Raw genomic sequence first — 22,231 nt, forward strand, 5'->3', positions numbered from 1 at the left:
CTGCTCACCTAATATATATGAGCACTTTCAATTAGGTAGCCTAATTGGATTGAGAAAGCATTGTCGGTGTTAAAGAAGGGTATGAATGAGACGGTTATTAGGGAAATTCTGGCCTAGAGCAGCTTATAAAGCTCGGCATTCTCCATTGTTTGAAATAAACTTCCCTCATTACTTTTTTTTTCCCCCCCTTTGGTCTCTTAAAAAAATCATGACTCTGTGGAGACTTCCGAGGAAGAACAACCAGATTTCATCACGTTATTTTCCAGCTGGATGTGAAGGCAAAGGGTAGCCTTAGAAGCTTCTGGCTGAGGATGAAGAAGCCCCTGTCAGTCTGCTTTCCTGAAGGTTCGGGCAGGTCTTCCCTATCCCAGCCAATGGGGCTTCAGGTGACTAATAGGGTATTGTGTGAACGCGTGGAGATTTAAGGGCTCATTTATTACAGTAGCCAGCGTTATAAACCATCAGACACTGGAGACATAAACCTCTGTGCCTTTTTACCTGTTTTCTTTCTTTTAAGGTCCATAAAAAAAAGTTTCGAACCATTTCTGGGAAAACTGTGTTGCTAGAGACTTAAACAAACCAACATAGATAGCTCTGAATAGAGATGCTCTTTGCTTGCTTGCTTGTTTGTTTTATTGGGAATTAACCTCAAGCAAATGTTACTATGACTGCAGTCAAGGGAGGAGCTTTCTACATAAAAAAGGTAGGAACAGGTGTTTGAGGGGCAGACGGCCTCCTAGAAGTATGGCTATACAGATAGGCAGAAGGGCCATCCTGGAAGATACAAATATTTATTTTCTAAATTGAGAGGAAAACAAAACTTTTATTTTTCCAAATATTTATCGTTGCCAGTGTCCGTCATTCTTTCCAGTGGAGCTTGTCAACACTCCCCCAACAGCCCAGAGAATTTCCTTTATCCTGCATTGCAGATCTATTGGCAACAAGCTCTTAGTTTTAACATCTGAAATGTCTTTATTTTATCTTAGTGTTAATATCTGAAAATGTCTTTATCTTAATGATTAATATTTTAGTGTCTGAAAATATCTTTATCTTAATGTCTTTATTAGATCTTAAGTATTTTTGTCTGGGTGTAGAACTCTGAAATGTCTGGGTTATTCTGATTTTCAGTTCTTTGCAGATGTCTGGTTTCTGGTGTCTTAGTTAAGATGTCTGTGATTAATGACATCATTGGCCACCCATTTCTATGTGTTCCTGGCGACTTTACTGGCTTTTTATGTGGGTTGCAAGAGTGGGGTTTTCATCTTATTTCTTCTGTTTGGAATTTGGTAGGCAGCTCACAAGTGTTAATGTATGTCTCTCCCCACATTTGGAAGTCTGGGGGCCATGATTACTTTAAATATTTTTCTTCCCCTTTCTCTTCTTTCTTCTTGGGACTCCATTTACTCAAACATTAGATGTTTTGCTATTATTTTACAAGACCTTAAGATTCTTTTTTTCAATTTTTCCCAACTTCCTTTCTGATATGGAGGTCTCCTGTGGGTTTTTTTTTTCCTTACTTTTTTGAAGGGCCTAGAACTTTCAGTACAATGTTGAATAGAAGTGGTGAGAGTAGATACTGTTGGTTTTTCCAGATGATATAGGTGGAAAATGAGGTTTTTTGTCATCAAACATGATGTTAGCTGCAGGTTTTTCACAGATGTCCTTAATTAGGTTGAGGATGTTCTTGTCTGTACTATTTTTCTGAGAGCTTTTTTGTTTTGTTTTTTAGAATTTATATTGGATTTTGTCAAATAGGTTTTTTGACATCTATTTCAGTAATCATATGTCGGTTTTTCCTTAGTTTATTAATATGGTGAATTACAACGATTGATTTCCTCATGCTAGATGACTCTTGCATATCTAATATAAGCCCCACTTAATCATAGCCTATTAATACTTGTATGTATTTTTGGATTGGGTTTGCTGGAATTTGTTTAGAATTTTTACATTTATATTCATGAAGGATATTAGCCTGTAGTTTACTTTTCTTACAATGTCTTTGTAAGACTTGCAAGACTTTGCAAGACTTTGTCTGGTTTTTGTCTTCCAACCATCATAGGATGAGTTGGGAACAATAACTTCAGTTTTTCAGACTTTATGTATAATGGTGAGTTTCCTTCCTTCAGTGTGTGGTCTCTTGGAAAGGCTTGAGGCTTTCTTTGTGGAAAGGATTTTAAATATAAATGAAAATTTTCAAAAAAGATACAGGGCTATTCAATTGATCTGTTTCTTGATTGAGCTTTGGTAGTTTATTTCTTTTAAGAAATTTGTCGATTTCATTCAAGATATCAAATTCAAAGGCATAAAATTGTCCATAGTATTCTTTTATTAGCCTTTCAAATCCATAGACTCTGCAATGTGGCCCCTCTCTCATTCCCAGTTTGTGATTTGTCTGTGTTTTCTTTTCCTAATCTTTCTGGAGGTTTATCAATTTTCTCAAAAAATCAACTTTTAAAATTTTCATTTATTTTCTTGATTTTCTCCTTTTTATTACACTGATACCTGCTCAGATGTTTATTATTTTATCTTTTCTCCTTATTTTGGGTTTGATTTGCTCTAATTTTTCTGGTTTCTTAATGTGGAGGCTAACATCATTTATTTGAGACCTTTGATTTCTTCATAGACTTTTCAGCTGAGATGAGGGAATGAGTGTTAGTAAACACAGTTCATTATAAATTCTATGTCAGAAGGTTAGAAGCACTATGAAAAAAAATGTAAAGGTTGGTTAGAATTGACTGGTGCGCGGTCCTTGGGACGGGGTTGCAAATTCCAACAGGGTGGTCAGTGTAGGCAACATTAAAAAGTAACATTCAGGAAGATTTAAAGGATGTGACAGAGTTACAAAGTTAGTCCTGACTCCTGGGGAAAGAAATTTCCAGAAAGAAGGAAAAATCAACACAAAGGCTCTAAAATGACACAAAATGGGAGTTTTGATTAAGAGCAAGGAGGCCAATATGGCTGCAGAGTGAGTGAGGAACCAGGGTAGCAGGTGGAGAGGTGGGACCGTGAAGGGGGAGGGTGTGTTACAGTGCTCCTCCATTAATAGTGTTCTAGCTGGTCCCATGGTGGTCATTTTTTTTAAAATTTTTTATTGTTATATTATTATATTATATTTTTTTAAAGATCTTATTTATTTTTTGAGACAGAGAGAGAGCATAAGCAGGGGCAGAGGCAGAGGGAGAGGGAGAAGCAGACTCCCCTCTGGGCAGAGAGCCCAATGTGGGGCTCGATCCCAGGACCCTGGGATCATGACCTGAGCTGAAGGCAGATGCTTCACCGACTGAGCCACCCAGGTGCCCCTGGAAGTGTCTTACAATGCCATTTGTAACTGTGGAAGAGAAATAACAACAAAAATAAATAAATGAAAAAGAAACTAACCTTTTCTGATTCTTTTAAAGATTCCATGCTTAAGGCAGGGTCTTCTGCAAGTGGTCTTCTGAATCAACAGCTTCAGCGGACACATTGAGGTGGCAAAGCTGTGACACATCACAGAGAAGATTCAGGTGTGCATGCCATCTTATCCTGTTGCCTCTCCTACAGCACTCAGGTGCCTGCTTTGTGTTATGCACACAAAGTGCTGCCTCTGGACAGTTTTGTTGTTGTTTTATTTTAATGGATTGGCTTAACCCAAGAAATGTTATATCCACAATCATTAGTATTTGTCACTAAACCACCCCCACGTAGGACAATCCTCTTCCCACATAATGCTAGAAACCATGCCCCACCCCTGGGTGGCTCAGTCGCTGAAGCAGGGGACTCTTGACTTCCGCTCAGGTCATGATCTCAAGGTTGTGGGATCGAGCCCCCTGTCTGGCTCCTCACACTCAGCATGGAGTCTGCTCAAGATTCTCTCTCTCCCTCTCCCTCTGCCCCTACTGGGCCCTGCCACCCCCGCCAGTCATACTCTTGTGCACTCTCTAAATAAATAAATAAGTAAATAAATAAATAAAATCTTTAAAAATAATACGAGAAACCATACCATCTTGAGCGTAGAGGAAAGTGAGCAGGTGAGAACAGCATTCATTCACCTGAATTCACAATTATAATGATAGTGATGGGGGCAACCAGAATTTAAAAAACAGGAGGAGGTACAGTGTGGTTGAGTTTTGTGAAAAAAAAAAAAATGACACTGTTATAACAATATTAATGATTAATACTAGTTAAGTCTTTTTTCTTTTTTAAAGATTTTATTTATTTATTTGACGGAGACAGAGATAGCCAGAGCAGGAGCGCAAGCAGCGGCAGAGGGAGAAGCAGGCTTCCCGCCGAGCAGGGAGCCCGATGCGGGGCTCGATCCCAGGACCCCGGGATCATGACCTGAGCCTAAGGCAGACGCTTAACCGACTGAGCCACCCAGGCATCCCAATACTAGTTGAGTCTTACATAAAAGTTTTGAAATGGTGCAAATGACTCCAAGTCAAACGTTCAGTAAACATCAGGAAATTCAAAATCTTTGGATCAAGTGAATTTTTAACTGTATTTTCTACTATTGCCACATCAGGTGGGCAGGTGGGTAGGCAACCCACAATAGTGTCTTAGGAGAGATAAGAAGGATGTGAGGTCTGCAGGAATCCTTAATCCCGCATGGAATGCTACGCCCTGTTGTGCTATCTTGTCTTACCCCTAAATGATGCTGAGAGGTTGGTGCTGCTCTGGTTTTCATCTCGTGGATAAGGACTCTGAGATTCAGACTGAATACATGGCTTGTAAATATCACTCAGCCACTGTGCACCCACATCAGGACTCAAACTGGCTAAATCCTGATGTGCAAGAGTGCTGACATCTTAAAAAATCAGGCACATTTTTAGCCCACCTCAAACAGTGAGAGTGACCATTGTCTCCTCCTCTTTTTTTTTTTGGTCTGACTTTCCTGACCTAAATATTGCGTTAATTGTGGATTTCGGAGTTCCAGGAGAGAGGCTGGCTATAAACATTGGGCGTATCCGATTATCTACATTGGTACACTGCTGTTTGAAGAAACGGGTTTTAGGATTTCAGCATCACAACAGGATTCTTTGGGGCATATTTGGCACCTTCTTGTCACTGCGTCTTGTTCCACAGGCTATGCTCTAGCAAGGGACATGTGACACCTGTAATATGAATCCTAGTTAATAGCCGATTTTTCTTCTTTTTCTCTAAATGACGTTACTTTCATGGGTACACACTGGCAAGAATATTTAGAATTTTATGTTTTTCCGTTTTATGAAACTACATACTGTCTTTCTTAACTCATTTTCCCTGTGAATATATATGCAGTGCCAGAAATTATATTTAAACTACTTACTCATTGAAGTAGTTACTGCAATTTTCATGCTTTCAGTGTGAAGGCATTTTAGATGTGGTGCATTTAAGGGTTTAAAAGCAGCAACAAGGCACTTTCCCCAGCTCCCCTTCCAGTTGCGTCCTCAAAATTTGAAATCCTTCTTATGTAGAAGGACAAAGAGGCAGGGTCACCTACCTGTGCCTCGTGCTTAAATTGAGGTGGGCTAATTCATGTCTTTTCCCTCTCTTTTCCTTGAAGATAACTGCTATTTTCACCACAGAGAGGAAAAAAAGATTTTACTGTACATTTCTATAATGGAGCTAAAAGAGTCCAGTAGCTTGTCTGAATTGAAAGGTCTAATTAGATTCTACTTTAATGTAAGATCTTGGCTTCAAGGTACTTAACCACTAAAAGAGAGAGGGCTTTCAAAGAGGAAGCCATAAAATGTTTAAATAGGAGCATCTTAAGGGTATAACTAGGAAATAAAAATAGAGCGCACCTTATAAACTGGGGATTTTCTAACTCATTGTGAAAATTTTTTTTTTTTTCTTTCCTTTCATGCTTGTTTCCATTCTGGCTGTATCCTGGCCTCATAAAGGAAAGGGTGATAAAAGGAGGTGAGCTATGGGAGAAAAAGATCCCAGCGAGATCTCCAATTTTAAAATAGAAGCAAGCTGTTCTAATATATTAGTGATACAAAGAGATTCACCACTTCTGCCCCTTCCAAAGGGCAATATTCACTCTCCCCGCCATGTTCCTGTGGATAAAAGATTTTCTTTTTCATTTTCTAATTTTTCCAGACCAGCAAAATAGAGACTCTCAATGAATATGCCATTGTTAAGCAAGACTTAACAGTGTTGTCCACATGAAATTTGGGGACAGATGTTTGTGAAATGTATCTGCATAGTGAGAATTATTGACTTGAATTATTCAGTGATTCTGTGATTGTGTGCCCTGAAATCCTAATTCTTTTAGACCCCTTGTGAATTGGGACTTTGTTGAGGCAGGTGAGACCTATAACCCCTCTACCTACCTCAGCCACTTGAAGCTAAATTAGTTAAAACAGCAGCCTGTTGACAGAGTTAAAAGCTCCAGCGGGGGGGAGCAGTTTCTCAGACCTGAGCTCTAGAATCTGGACTTCTCTTCTACTCCAGGATTAATTTTGTAATTGAAGAGCCTTCGTGAACCCTTCCACTGTGTAATTTTGTAAGCTCACGTGTATTGTTCTTTTGCTTCCTTCCATTTAAAACTGCCCCATGCCTTTTACTGCGATTCTCATAGGACCGAAAAGAAAAGTTTCGTTAAAGAACATGGTTTCTGGCTTCCATGCTGTCGTCTATTAGAGATTAATTTGGTTCTTCCCCTGTTTTCAAAGAAGTAGAATCTGAAAGAATCCTTTTAAAGGAATGCAGTGATGAAGAACTTCTATTTTGTTGGTGCCTGTAACTTTTTTCCCCCCCGCTTAAAATAGTATTTTTGTCTGGGAACTTAAGAAAGACACTCTGCTAGCATTCAGGAAGTATTTATTGAGTGACTGTTATATACGGAGCACTGGGGAAAGAATAAAAAGTAATATTAAACGAATACAGATTGCTACATTAAAAAAATACCTGGATGGGTGCGACTGGGTGGCTCAGTCGTTAAGCGTCTGCCTTCGGCTCAGGTCATGACCCCAGGGTCCTGGGATCGGGCCCCGCCTCGGGCTCCCTGCTCTGCGGGGAGCCTGCTTCTCCCTCTCCCACTCCCCCTGCTTGTGTTCCCTCTCTCGCTGTGTCTCTCCCTGTCAAATAAATAAATAAAATTAAAAAAAAAATACCTGGATGAGTTGAGGCAGTGTAGTGTGGTATGTAGTATGCTTTACTTTTTTCTTTTTTTTGAAGTTGCAAAAATATATTAGAGTTCCTGTACACACAGCTGCAAGTTTCCTCCATTGCTAATAGTACTGTGGTACATTTGTTGCAACTAATGAACCAATGTTAATACATTGTTACAACTCAAGCCCATACTTTATTCCAATATCACGATTTTTTCCTGAATGTCCTTTTGAGGTCCCAGGATCCTATATGGGATCCCACATTGCATTTATTCAGGATGTTCTTTAGGCTTTAGACTGAAAATTTATGAGACTTACCTTGTTTTTGAAGACTGTGACAATTTTGAGGATTACTGGCCAAGTATTTTGTGGAATGTCCCTCAGTTTTTTGTTGTTGTTTTTCTGATGTTTCTCTCATGGTTAAACAAGGTTTGTGGGTTTGGGGAAGAAAGATCACAGAGGAAAGCCATCTTTTGTTGAGCATAGATACATGATACATGTTCAAAACATGACTTACCACTGTTGTTACTGATCTTTTTTTTTTTTTAAAGATTTTATTTAATTATTTGAGAGACAGAGAGTTGAGTGAGTGAGCATGAGCGGCGGGAAGGGCAGAGGGAGAGTGAGAAGCAGGCTCCCCGCTGAGCAGGGAGCCAGACATGGGACTGGATCCCAGGATTCCGGGATCACAACTGGAGCCGAAAGCAGACACTTAAATGACTGAGCCCCCCAAGCTCCCCTGTTATTATTAATATTGATCACTTGTCTGAAGTAGTGTTTGTCAGGTTCCTCCCTGTAAAGCCCCTTCTTTCTTGCTGTTCATGTCCTCTTTGGAAGGAAGTTACTATGTGCAGTTCTCACTAATGGGTGAAGAATTATGCACCAGAACTTTGAGGAGTGAGCATTTACCAAAATTATCTGGAATTTTTCTGTTTGGGAGATTTGTTTGTACTCCATTTATTTATTCTATCATGGGTTTATATCACTATGGACTCAAGGATATTTACTGTATGTTTTGGGTTATAATCCAATACTATATTATTTATTTTGTTGCTCAAATTGTTCCAGCTTTAGTCATTAAGAGACCTTTCAGTTGGCTCCTGTGCCCTTTGGACATTCTCTCATCATTGTGGGGTTTTATTTTATTTTTATTTTTATTTTTTTTAGCACATTTTTAAATTCTGACACTGCATGAAGCTTCAGGTTCATCTTTCAAATCTCTGCCCCAACCTTAGAACCATCCACTTCTCCAAGGAGCCCTCATTCCTTTTATTGATTCACTCTTTGTACTGAAAAGTTCTATGGGCTTTAACATATGCATAATACTGTGTGTCCACCATGCTAATATCATGCAGAATAATTTTGCTTCCCTAAAAGTGCTTTGGGCCTTACCTATTGAACCATAATACTCCTAAAACCTTGGCAACCACTGATGTATTTTCCATCTCTAGAGTTCTGAATTGGAATCCTACATTAAATGGCCTCTTCAAACTGGCTTTATTCACTTGACAACGCTCATTTTATAGGCACCCCTGTCTTTACATGGCTTGATAGCTCGTTCCTCTTTATTGCTATACCATTTTGAATTTCCACCAGCAATGAATGAGAGTTGACACCGGTCCTAATTTTCATCAGCTATTGGTATTTTCAGGGTTGTTTTTTTCTCTCTCTAGCTTTTAGCCATTCTACTAGGTGTATAGTGGTATCTCAGTATTGTTTTACTTTGCATTTCTCTAATGAAAATGGAGTTGAACATCTCATATGCTTAGTTGCCGTCTATCTCATATGGTGAGTTTTCTGTTTGGATTATTTGCCCATTTTTCAAATGGATTTTATTTATTGCTGAATTTTAAGTTCTGTATATATTCCAGATGCAAGTTCTTTATCCAGTATGTGATTTGCAAACATATCCTCTTGGTCTGTGACTTGTCCTTTTATTCTTTTGGCAGTGACTTCTACAGAGCAAACATTCTTAATTTTAATGACATCTGTCTTATCAATTTTTGTCATGGATCATGCTTTGATGTTGTATCTAAAAACTCACCACCAAACTAAAGTTTACACAGATCTTCTCTTCTGTTTTCTTCTAGGCTTTTTGTCTGTATATACTTTATAGTTATATAATTGATATGTTTTTAGTTAATTTTTGTGTAAGTTGTGAGTGAGGCTTGTGTTTATGTTCATTTTTTGCATCTGGACATATATACAGACAAATGTTCTAGCCCCAGATGTCAAAAAGATGCCTCTCTTCATTGTATTGTCCTTATGCCTTTGTCAAAAATCAGTTGGTCACATTTATGTGGGTCTATTTCTGGGCTCTCTATTCTGTTCCATTTTTCAATGTCTTTTCTTTTGCCAATACCACACTATCTGGATTCTTGTAGCCTGACAATAAGTCATGGGTAATGCAAATCCTCCAACTTTGTTCTTTTTCAGAAGACAAAGGACCTAGAAACAAAAACAAAAACAAAAACAACTCCTGTATGTCCTTGAAGAGTTTTACTGAAAGTTAAAAGACAAAAGTTAAAATAACTGTAATTCCAAAATTTGTTAGCACAAGCTAAAATGTAGATTGTGAAATCAAAAACATTAAATGTTGGGGGGGGTAAAAATATAGAGCTTTAGTATGTGTTTGAACTTATGTTATCAGGAATTTTTTAAAAACAGGTTTTTTGGGTTTATTACATAGACAACCATGCCAACTGCAATAGAAGACAGTTTTATTTCTCCTTTTTGCCTTCTTGCACTACCTATAATGTGAAGTTGAATAGTAGTGGTAAGAGAACCCACCCTTGCTTTGTCCCTAATGTTAGTATGAAAATGTTCAGTCTCTCATAATTAAGTATTCTGTTAGCTGTAGACTTTTGTATTTTTTGTATTTTTATTAGGTTATAGACATTTCCTTCTATTCCTAGTTTTTTTAAGAGTTTTATTATGAATCAGTAATTTTGTCAAATGATCTTCCTGAATATGTGGGGGATACAATCTGTTAGTATGATGAATTTTGTTTGTTAAATTTCAAATGATGAACCAGCCTTGCATTCCAGGAATGAATTCAACTTGGTTGTGGTGATTTATCCTGTTATGTGAGATTAGATTAGCTCATATTTTGTTAAAGATTTTTGTCTCGATCTTCATCAGAAATTGGTCTGTGTTTTCATTTTCTTGCAGTAGCTTTATTTGATTTTGGTATTAGGGTAATGCCATCCTCATAAAGTAAGTTGTGAGGTGGTCCCTCTTCTATTTGGGGGGAAAGGATTGTGTAGAATTAATTTATTTTTTATGTAAATGTTTTTAAAAATTCACCGATGAGACCATGTGGGCCAACTATTTTCTGTTTTTGGAAGATTTTTAACTGCTACTTCAACTTCTCAGTAAATATTATAAAACTATTCAGGTTATCCATTTCTGCCTTACCTATGTATTTTGGTAGTTTGTGTCATCAGATAAAAAGTCCATTTTATCCAAGTTATTAAATTTGGATTTATAAAATTGTTTGTAGTGTTCCCTTATGATCCTTTTGCTGTCCATGGGATCAGTAGTGATTACCCCTTCCTTCATTCCTGATATGGTAAAGTGCTCTGTTCTCTTTTTTTTGGTTAGCCTGAAGAGATTTATTGTTTCCAAAGAATCAGCATTTGGGTTCATTGATTTTTTAAATTTCTTTTCCATTTTTAATTTTATTGTTTTCTGCTTTAAATTTTGTTTTCCTTCCTCTGCTTTCTTTGGGTTCAATTTGCTCTTCTTTCTCTAGTTTACTAAGGTGGAAGCTGAGATGACTGATTGTGGATATGTCTTCTTTTCTAATGTATATTATTATTAAATATTATTGGTAGCATTCCAAAAATTTTGAGGGTATAGCTTCATTTTCATTTAGTTCAAAATACTTTTTATATTCCTTTGAGACTGCCCCCATGTAAGTATGCTGTTTCATTTCCAAATATATGGGGATTTTCCAGCTGTTTTTCTGTTCTTGATCTCTAGTTTAATTCTGTTGTGCTCTAAGAACATACTCTGTATGATTTCTATCATTTTAAATTTATTAAGGTACATTTTAAGGAACAGAATGTAGTCTAACCTGGTAAACATTCCATGGGAGCTTGAGAAAAATGTGTATTCTGCTGTTGAATAGAATATTTTATAAATGTCAATTAGATCAAGTTGATTGATAGTGTCATTCAGGTTATCTATAATCTTACTGATTTTCTGCCTGCTTGATCTTTCAATTACTGACAGAGGGATGTTGAAGCCTTTAACTATAACTAGGAGTCTTTCAGTTATAATCCACTGTTATTATATTGGATACTTGGCAGTATTGCAGGATTAGAGGAGTGGGGGACATTCTATAATTTTCTCATTAAGTCTCAGTCATTAGTGGGCCTGTGTCTCAGAGGAGAATCTTGCACAATTGCTTCTGTTCTTCCTCCAGCAGTATAGTTTTTTTTTTAGCCCCTATTCTCCTTCTCCCTTCCTTGTTTCCCAAGGAATACAGGAAGCCTGGCATTGGGGCAAGATTCCTTCCTGAACTGGGATTAGGTTTCAAGTTTGCCCTATGGTGAATCCCTTCCCTCTGGGTTCTAGGCTTTTGTCAGGGTACAGAATCTGAGTGGGTTTTAAGACTACAACTCTTTCCTTCCTCCAGCCTGGGCTTTGAGGGGATTATTCTCCGATCCTCACCATGAGAGCCTGGTGGGACTTCTGGAAATGTAAGCTCCCTAAGATGGCTACCCCCAACAATTTCTCATTCTCACACTAGTTTGAACTCAATCTCTATTTATCAAAATAGTCATTCAACTCTTCCTACCAGCTGTGGATCCAGTGACTTCTGCTCCAGATAAGCAAACCTCAGAAGCTGTATCTCTCTTGGATGCCTCTGTTTCTTTAGATTCCAGGGTGGGTGGTTTGTCCTGGGACCACAGGTCTCAGATTATTCAAGAAAAGTCATTGATATTCAGTTAGTTCAGCTTTCTTTCTTGTTGTAAGGTTGGGATGGCAGTTTACCAGTTCTATATGTGCTGGAGTTTAACTTAAAGCCCTGGTCCATGCTTTTATTTAGTCACGTCACCCTGGACTTACGATATAGCCTCTGAGCATCAGTTTCATCACCTCTTTTTTTTTTTTAAAGAGTGGATTATGGATTCTAAATTCCCTTCAAGCAAACACAGTAGGACTCTGAAGGATTCACGAATGTGCGACGTGGAGATGGGCCTCAGGAACACAGGATTTTAAAGTCCCAGAGGAGATACAGAGGCTTAACACAGGTAAGCTACCATCAGTATCAAAATGTCACTCACTCCTGAATATTCTTTTCCTCGTACTTTACCTCCTGGAGGCCTGCTAACTACTGATCAAATAATTAGAATTCAAAACAGAAGTTAAGAGCTGACTCCAACATTAAAATTTACCCATTACCTGTGAATTCACTCTTTCTTCCTTACCTTCTCACTCCCAACCAGTATGGGACATTCCATTAATTAGCTAGAAGGTTGTGCTACCCTCGTGCTAAAAATGACCAAAGTGACTGAAACAAACAAACAAAAAACCCCCCAAAAGCCAAATGAGTGTTACTTTATTTATTTGTATGTAACTTGGCATGAATAGCTCAGTTTGTCATTCATCCTCATGCGTTTCTAAGATTGGAGATGACTATCTCTAGGACAATGAGAACAAAAGCAAACTGCATCACTATAAACAAAATAATACATACTAGTCTACCTGGATGTTTCATTTAATATTATATCATCAAATCCTTTGGTGTGAGGGCTAAGAAAGGTTTGAGTTACTCATGGACAAGTCATAATTCTATTTTTTTAGTTGGCCATGTCCATCCAATTATGACCTCTTCGACCTCATCATCAGACCCAAATATAATTTTGGGTGTCTTGTGTATTGTCTTTGTGATCAAATTGTTTAGTGCTTCTTGGTGGTCTCTTCAAACTAAACAGGGATCAAAGGTAACGTGTCTTTTGTTCTAGTCAGGTCCTTTCTCCCATCTCCCATGGATTATTCATCTATTTTGCCTAGCTAAAATCCTTAGAACTACCTCTGACTTTATATTCTCTACCGTTTCTATTATTCTATCACAAAGCCATGTTATAACTTCTGTCCAAACATCTCTGATTCTCTCTCACTTCTCCATTCAGACTTATTACCACCTTAGAGACCAAGTACAATGAAAAATGACATTAGTCCCTCTTTCTTCTAATTTGAAACAACACTAAACTATAAAGCACAAGATTTATGATGCAGCATAAAAATAGCTTTATTTTAGATTGCAAAAATCTTAATAAGTTGATCAACACTAAAATTTACTCTTTTTAAAAAATTTTTATATTAATCCCTGTATTGCTGGTGCCCTGGAAATATGTTTAGCCTCTGTAGGCTGTAATAAAATGTATTAGGAGATTATAGTTAACAGGTGACAAGATAGCAAGGTAGTTGGGAACCTGGGAAGAGGATGAGGATCCTTTCTCTGTAATAACCTGAATACAAAGGAGACATGACAATCTTTCCATTCTTCCTCTTTCTAAGGCCTGGGCTATGAGGAACATTATTTTGTTGTTGTTGAAAGAAATATTTTATAGGAGTACACGAAGAGGTTTATGAATCTAACTGAATTCACAAATTAGTGTTTGCTTCTATGTTTTTGATGTTATTACTCTATATTTCTTCCCAGACTAGTTTCAGAACAATGGTGCAGCAGAACCAAAATGACCTACTTTTTTTAGGTGAATTCATTAGCACATTACAAAGTCTCCTTTTTAAACTTCCTATGGCATTTTTCCACATTAACCTTATTTGCCATAATGGATTTGTGTTTTATTAAATTGTGAAAATGGCACTTTCTATAATAAGAGATTGGTTAATTTGCCATTTTACTGAAATGGCTAATGGGATGATTTTCATATTGAATTAGCATTATTACACCATAGATTTGAAAACACATAACTGACTCTCCATAATGCTTCTGTGATGGCTTGTTTATTCTTTAAGTGTTCCTATGGCGAAGTGGGCTGTCTGTCTCAAGGTCCGATGATTCTAGGTATCCTGTAAAGATGCTGATGTTCTTTCTTTATGTCTTTGCCCTTTGGTTTCAAGAATAAATTCAGACTTTTATTCTTGCTGTTTGGTTCTGATGTTTGGGACATTCTTTGTTAAATCCTATGAAACATTTTGTTGTTCTTCTAGTTTGAGTAGATGTTTAAAACCAACTGCTTGGGCGCCTGGGTGGCTCAGTCGGTTAAGCGACTGCCTTTGGCTCAGGTCATGATCCCAGAGTCCCAGGATCAAGTTTCATATCGGGCTCCCTGCTCAGCAGGGAGTCTGCTTCTCCCTCTGCCCTTCACCCCACTTGTGCTCTCTCTCTCTCAAATAAATAAATTAAAAATATCTTTAAAAAAGTAAAATAAAATAAAACCAACTGCTTAAGGGAGCTTTTTTGAAGATTGAGAAAAAAATCATCCAGAAGCTGGTAAAACTGAAACCCATTAACACTGTTTTATGCTTATAAATACATATATATATACACACAGATGTGTACATATATAGATAGATAGATATCTATGATATACTAATACAAATGATGTATCCTTAACATATGACACATTTTTGCCTTTTCAAGAAAAGGAGCAAATTTAAAAAGGTATTAGACACTAAGAAAAACTGGCAACATTGTAAAGCAACATGAAGAAAATGGGAATTATATAGTTTTACCAACTTAGCACACCAACTGAGTCCATTCTTAGGGATTTTCCTTACCTGGGATGTTAATTTAGTTATAATAATAATTTACACATGGTGTACCTTCCCCTTCATTTAGTATTAAATCAGAGATACCACCCTATATTATTGCTTTCCCTTAAATTTCCTTAGTTTCTCAGTTGTCATTCCAAGTTAATTCCATTTCAGCAACAAGGTACCAGAAGAAGTGATTACATATCTACAAATGTGGAGGGGTGCCTGGGTCGCTCAGTCGGTTAAGCGTCTGCCTTCAGCTCAGGTCATGATCCTGGGGTCCTGGGAGCATGCCCCACATCAGGCTCCCTGCTCAGCGGGGAGTCTGCTTCTCCCTCTCCCTCTGCCTGCTGCTCCCCCTGCTTGCACTCTCTCTCTCTAATAAATAAATAAAATCTTTAAAAAAAAATCCACAAATGTGGAACAACACTTGAGAAGTAACATTTGCCTGTGTTCTAATTAAATGCTTGAATGTGATCTCTTGTACATTTAAAATAACACATTTATGTAAGTAAGAGTGGAGGGTAAATGAAAGATTAATAACCCCAGGTCAGAGCTGGGTAATGGCCAAGGCAAATAATTGCTATGATTGTAGTATTATCTGGATATGGAAAATGGTCTTCAAATTATTGACCTGTGCCTTTAATAGAAAATGATTATAATTATGTTCTTGGTCTTATAAAATTATGAATTTCATACAGATGGCTATTGTTGCTCTCTATACTAAGGTAGTAAGGATAACATACTTCCTTCATGACTGTGCTATAGGGTGAGTTGAATAGACTATTTCAGTATAATCTCGGGCTTCACAGAACCATGTTTTATGAATTTGAATCAACTTCCACCGAAACCATCTAATGCTTGCTTAGTGTAGTGGACACTGTGAGATGAAATTTTTATCAATTTCAAACAATTTATGTGGATTGTTGTTGCTTCTACTTAAACTTTGTGTTTTCTTAAATGAGGAATTGTTTTATTTTTAATATGAATAAATAAATTTATATTCAAATTCATATGTTGTTACAAGGAAGTATTGACTCAGTTACAATACTTTGTCTCATGATTATTTGCTCTGCTCTTTTCCACAGGATTTCATTGATCAGAATTGTTTTAATAAAAGTACAGTGGAAATTTATGGAGTCTGCAGATTTGAAACTGAAAAAACAGGTAGGGGAATAATAACATATTCTTTTTAAAAATATCTTATTCCTCATCAATCAAAAATAATTTATTTGATCTCCTAGTATCTGTTGTGAGTTCCTGGAGCACTACCATCCCTGCTGTGAAACCCATATCCCTTTTACTTGAATAAGATATTTTTATTAAAGACTTTAAAAAATTTGTCTCAGTGGACAGAAGGCCAGTGAACTATTCAGATGACCTGAAATGAAATACATTTTTTTCTGATTAATTTTTAAATAATATTACTGAGACATTTATATAAGGCTACAAAATATTGTTTGGACACGTAAATATTATCTCACTAGACATGTACCTGAGGTATCAGGATGATTCTGAAGCATTTTTGTTGTAATTTTTGTTTTTAAGGCTTAGTTTGAGTGTTCTGGGTACTTAGTTTGGGTCTTTAATAAGTGCTCGATGACTCTGTGTTGAATTTGATGAACTTCATGATATTTCTTTAACAAATACGGAAGTCTGACACAATGTCTTGAAAATCTCACAGATTCACCTTAGGAGATAGAGTTCTTATAGAGTGTTTTCACTGACTTTTTGGAGGCAGAGCCCTGCATATTGTGTGATGAATTTCATCTTTTCTGGATCATGGGGAATAAAATGTGATAGCATTCTTGTTTAATTTTCAAGATCAGTCTCCCTTTTTTCAGAAACTCACAAAACCAAACCTGACCTAGGAGCATAATGAATCTTGCCTGAAGTGATTTTATATATACTATATACTTATATATATATATATACACTTATACATATACATATATATACATATATATAAGTCTATATGTAATTAATATATAAAATAAATTTTATGTATTTATAAAATATTGTCATTTAAAATATATTTTTTCTTTTTCTTTTTTTTAAAGATTTTATTTATTTATTTGAGAGAGAGAATGAGAGAGAGCACATGAGAGGGGGGAGGGTCAGAGGGAGAAGCAGACTCCCTGCCAAGCAGGGAGCCCGATGTGGGACTCGATCCAGGGACTCCAGGATCATGACCTGAGCCGAAGGCAGTTGCTTAACCAACTGAGCCACCCAGGCGCCCTTAAATATATTTTTTCTAAGATTTTCCCTCCCTCTTGCATGAAGTCAGTATAATTTGTTTTTCTCAGCAAAAACTATCTATCTCATAAAGAGTTCAATGACGGAAAGCTTTGGAAAGAGCTCAATTTCCTGTTGTCTAGCACTGATCAAAACTCACCAATGTCTTGTTCTAGAATTTGTAAGAATTGCAAATATATTGCATCAGGTATTGGTACATGTTGACTTCAGTGGCCCACTAGCTGGTTCCATTTGCTTAGAACAGATATATAAAGTAACACACATTTCCTCTGAGGTTTGTGGCTATGACATTGAAAAATATTGACCTCAATGTCAAAGAAAAATAATTTTTAAATGAAAAATTTATCTGTGGTTAGTCTTTAGATTATTACAAAAGGCTTTTATAAAATCTATTTCTTAAGACTAGAGTGTATACTTCAGAATAACTCGTAATTAATTTTTTGGACCTTAGGACATCCTTCGATTTTTCCATTAAAAAAGTATTCTAGGAAATCAGGTTACTTTTATTATTATTATTATTATTCACTTCCTATAAGACCAGCATTTTGAGAGAAAATAGATGCATATTATGCATTAGGCTACATTATTTTCAACCTAGGTAAACTTGATAAAATTTTGGCCATATTTTCCTTATTTAAAAAAAAAAATGAGAAGAAGACCTGGAATCTCTGATTCCATATGAAAGTCCAGTTTCTAGTTGATTTGTCTGTGTTGATAGGAAAGGAAAGGCTGGCTTTTTATTTAAGTTTAATATTCCTATTGGTGCCTGTCTAGTTCCCAGTATCCAGTCTGTCATTATCCACTGATGTATCAACCAATCTCATTTTGCTCTAAGAAATTGACTAAATTGCCTATGTCATAACTTTGTTTGCATTTAACAGTTTAAACTATCTGTCACTAGTGTCATTGTCATCGAAATAATTTCCCCCAACTCTCTAACTACGTATGGCTCCATGTTTTCAGGTTTAAAATTAAGTGAAGTGATATGGTCTCTGCCCTCCAGGAGTTTATAATCTTAGAAAGACTTGGTTAAGGCAATCTTGCAGACCTCCATCTGTGATTTTTTTTTTCCTGTGATTTAACCTGTGGTTGTTTCCTGAGCCCCCTTCCAAGTCCCTATCGCCAGATATATGGTCTTTGAAAGGGCAGATGTTTGCAACGGTGTGTGTGTGTGTTTCCACATGCACACAATCAAAGCATGTGTCTCTATCTTAATTAGGTGGCAACATTTTATTAAGCCACAGACCTGGCATAATTGATTGACTTAAGAAAGAAAGACAGGAGAAGCATTTTCACAATTTTCCAATTCAAGTAGAACTCTAAACTCAGTGCTTTGCCCAGCACACTTCTCCCGACCAGGGAGAAGTAGAGAACGGAGAAAGGCACCTTTCCCCGATGTCACCCGTTTGCTTCTGGGCCAGCCTGATACCAACTCAATCCAGTTGCTTCTGTGGAGGAGGCAGCCACTCCTCTCCTTCCACATCTTGGAGGTGTAGGTCACAAGGCACTAGAGATTTCTGTGACCCCAAATGAAAGAGAGGAGCTGAGAGCGGTCTGAGGGGACAGGGGAGAATATCTGCTCCTTACCTCCCTGTCTTCCTCAACATGGCCACCTCCAGACTGTGCACATTATTAATAGCTGTCATTTTTCTTTCTGAACAAATCACCTCCATGCAGTTTGCACTCGAGGGTACTGGAGAGTGTCCTGCCTATCTCCGTACATTAAATAACCTCATTGCGGTGCTGAGCCTGGCCGTGTCTCTCTCTTTCTCTGTGGCAGGTGTATTTATCATTTTCTCCACTCTGACATTCCTAGCTCCAGCTGCCAGACCAGGCCTGGCGCCTTTCTCTCTGTAGATTAGTTTGCATTCTACAGGATTAAAAAGGTTTAGGGAGCAACTGGGAGTTGGCAGGAAGAGACTGAGTTGTTTAGAAATGTCAGAAAAGTGTCAAGACTGCCAGTTTTCTGGGGGCTGAAATGGAGGGAGGAACAGAAGTACTTTTCAATCAGATTCTGGCAGACAAAACACCAGGAGAAAAAGTCAGCAAGGATCCCTAAGATGATAAGAAACGTGAGCATCCTGAGAGGGGTAAGAAGAGCAAAGAGGATTGGGGGAGTGAGGACGGTAGAAGGGACAAACAGCTCTGCTTTGCCACCAGGCAATTTAAAGTTGACAAATAGGACAGCCCAGTATATCACACTCCGGTATCCTTCTTGTGTATGAGTCACCGTGGTGGAAATCAGCCACTGGAGAGAAGATAAAGCAAGAGATGGAGCACTCTGAAAACACACACAGGGCTCATGCACTCAGCAGCGGCTCCCTTTCCCATTTCATTTTCAGCCTCTATTCGGATTTCTTTGGTTATTTGTGGAGGAGGGGGCTTTTGTCTTTGATGCATTTCCTTGAAGAAAGGAGACCCTTCCCAGAGCTCAGAAAGAAGCCTTGATTTCCCAAAGATCCTGCGCAGGTGACAAAGGAAACGTAAAAACGTACATTTTTTAACACCGTATCTATCCCATGCACCACCACAACTGCTGAGAACAAAGGGGAGTGTCAGGTCTGAAAACCTCAAAGCTGGACTTCACATGAAAAATGAATTGGAAGTGTTATGACTGCACTGCATACATGGATAGATTGGCCACACCCTCTTGCCAGTGTTTTGTGCCTGTATTGGGGGAATGTGTTCTGAGCAGCCTTAGAAAGTGTATGACTCAGTGCACCCAGAAAAAGGACTGAGGCCTGAGAAACTTGGAGAGAATTTCCTTGGGTTTGGCTGAATTTGAAGTGAAACACTCAAGTCATTTGGCACCTCCTCAGAAGTGATTTTCACCATGCTTTCTGCCAGCTTGTATCGCACTTTGGGACCTTCCCAGGGTAGAGAAGGAAGAGGAGCAGAACACAGCAAAGATTTTGGCTTTGACTTCATGGCAGGAAGCGTGGGAACAGCCTTAAATTAGGAATCAGAAAGGAAAGTTTTAGTCAAACTCTTGGGCTTTTTTCTCCATTTGTAATATAGGTTGGGTGGGTCATTTGTAGTATGGGGAGCGGTTGGCCCATATGATTTTAAAGGTTCCTTCTAAAATAAAATCCTATAATTCACTTATTAAACTCACACCCCTGGCCGTAACAGCTGGATGAGGCTGGTGAACTCTGCATGTGTCCTGTCTAAAGGTGCTACTGAGGAAGAGGTAAAATCATCTCTGCTATGATTAGTTCTTATCCAGATGTTGGGAATTCAGGGGTCAATGCTCAGGGCATCTGACATATAGAGCCAGTCAACAGGAAACAGAAAACTTCCTTTTGGCCAAAACATTGTTTACAAGGGCAGCAAAATTAGTCAACCCCTTTTGCTAATGGAGAGCAGATTCCTAAAGGAAGGAAGGCGTATCTCCTATATGCGAGAAAGAACTAGATCTTGTCCTCTTGAGATAAATCCCTACCTATTCTTATTAAGTTCTTTATCTCCTTACCTGTATGAAGCCTCATTCTACCAACATCTCTTCATTCCCTTCTTCTCCATGGGTTTCCTTCCCTGCGGTCTGTGCGCATGCCCGCGTCTCCCTTGGCTACACCTTCATCCAGATAGCTCTATGCAGAGCTCTCCAACTTATATTGTTCTTTTCACTGATGCATCAACATTTTAGGAGCAAGACACAGGCCAGGACAGCAAAGGCCCTTGCTTTCATGCAAATTAATCTCCAGCATGCTGTGGAGGTGAGGAGGGGGATTCAGTGGGAGAATAATAAATGATAAACATGTACATAAACGAGGTACTTTAACACTGTGTTTCACAACCCTCTTGGGAGCTTCCCAGGAGTGATCTGAAACTTCCCCCTATGGGAGGGGCAAGGGAAGACCCATGAAAGAGGCAGGTCCAGCCCAGGTTGGTAGGTGGCAGGTTTAATAAGCAAAGGGAACTTACATGGGTGGGAGAAAAATGAATGGATCCCTGCATTCACCTGCCAAATCTTAAATGTTTATAAAGAGGCCCTAACTGGGCTCAGTCACCTCTATGGTGCAAGTGTTCTCAACACCACATCACCATCTTAAGGCTGTATCCTTGGGGCAGCCTCTGGGAGCAGGAAAGGCAAGGGACAGGGAGGGCATAAGCAGTCTCCAAGTGCCCAGGCCCAGCTAATGCGTCAACTGGCTGGTCACCTCTTTTTGATGATGTTTCCCAATAACCATAATGATAAGAACTTTAAAGACAATAAAAATAGGTGACATAATAGAGAGTGAATGAGGGGTGGGAGGGACATGGGGCTACCTGAGATGGTGAAGTAAAGGGGGTCTTTTTGAGGAAATGATATTTGAACTGGAAGCTAGAAATCACAGGAAAGAGCCAGTGTTATAACGATCCATAACAAAACATTCAAGGCAAAGGGAGTAGAAGGTGCCAGACGCATAAGGCCAGCAGGAGTTTGTGACTGAGAAGAGAAAAGAGGCTATGTAGGGCGAGCAGTAGGGAGTGTGGTAGGAGACACAAACAGACATGGGCAGGGCTGGACTGTGAGAAACTGAGGGCCTAGTGAGTCATGGTTAGAATTTGGGGGATTTTAAGCAGGAGGTGACACAATCCACCTTATATTGTAAAAAAAAAAAAAAAAAAAAAAAGCATCCTTGTTATTGTGTGGTGAGCTGATGGTAGAGAAGCAAGAATAGAAGCAAGATGGCCCATAAGGAGGCAACTTCAGTTTCAGGTGAGTCATGATGGTGGCCCGGACCTGGTCCATTTGGTGGATGGAGATGGACAAGAGCCGTATCCAAGACAGGATTTTGAGATTAAATCAATAGATTTGGAGGTAGGTTGAACTTGTCAAGCAAAGGAGTTGAGAGTGTTAATAATGGTTTCCAGATGTCTGGCTTGAGTAGTTGAGCATGGAGACGTGACAGTGACCGAAATGGGGACAGCTAGGAGAGGAGAGGTCTGAGTATTAAGGAAGGATTTGTCTTTGGCCATCTTCTTTCCATTGTATCCATTTCAAATGCATCTTATTATTCCTCCTGGGGGCAGCAGGAAACACCTCATCTTCCCTGTTACCCAGTGGTAGTGCTTCCAGTTAGACTGATACTATGGACTTCTCTCTGCCCCTTGAGGACTCAGACCTGTCCTGAGAAGAGAACTGAATTACTTCACTGGCACATTTTTGAGCAAGAAGTGGG

At 38.5% G+C, this 22,231-nt stretch overlaps 1 long non-coding RNA gene across 1 annotated transcript in view; it reads left to right on the forward strand.

Moving 5' to 3' along the window:
- Positions 1 to 12,310, forward strand: part of LOC135365476 (uncharacterized) — a 595,495-nt gene extending 583,185 nt beyond the window's left edge. The window contains exon 4 of the long non-coding RNA XR_010413408.1: positions 12,202 to 12,310. This is a non-coding gene — a long non-coding RNA (uncharacterized LOC135365476). The remainder of the gene's footprint in view (positions 1 to 12,201) is intronic.
- The last annotated feature ends 9,921 nt before the right edge of the window (positions 12,311 to 22,231 follow it).

This window comes from Mirounga angustirostris, unplaced genomic scaffold, assembly GCF_029215605.1.
Source record: "Mirounga angustirostris isolate CCGP_5_RB_7025 unplaced genomic scaffold, mMirAng1.0.hap1 SCAF_8, whole genome shotgun sequence".
NCBI classification, from domain to species: Eukaryota; Metazoa; Chordata; class Mammalia; order Carnivora; family Phocidae; genus Mirounga; species Mirounga angustirostris.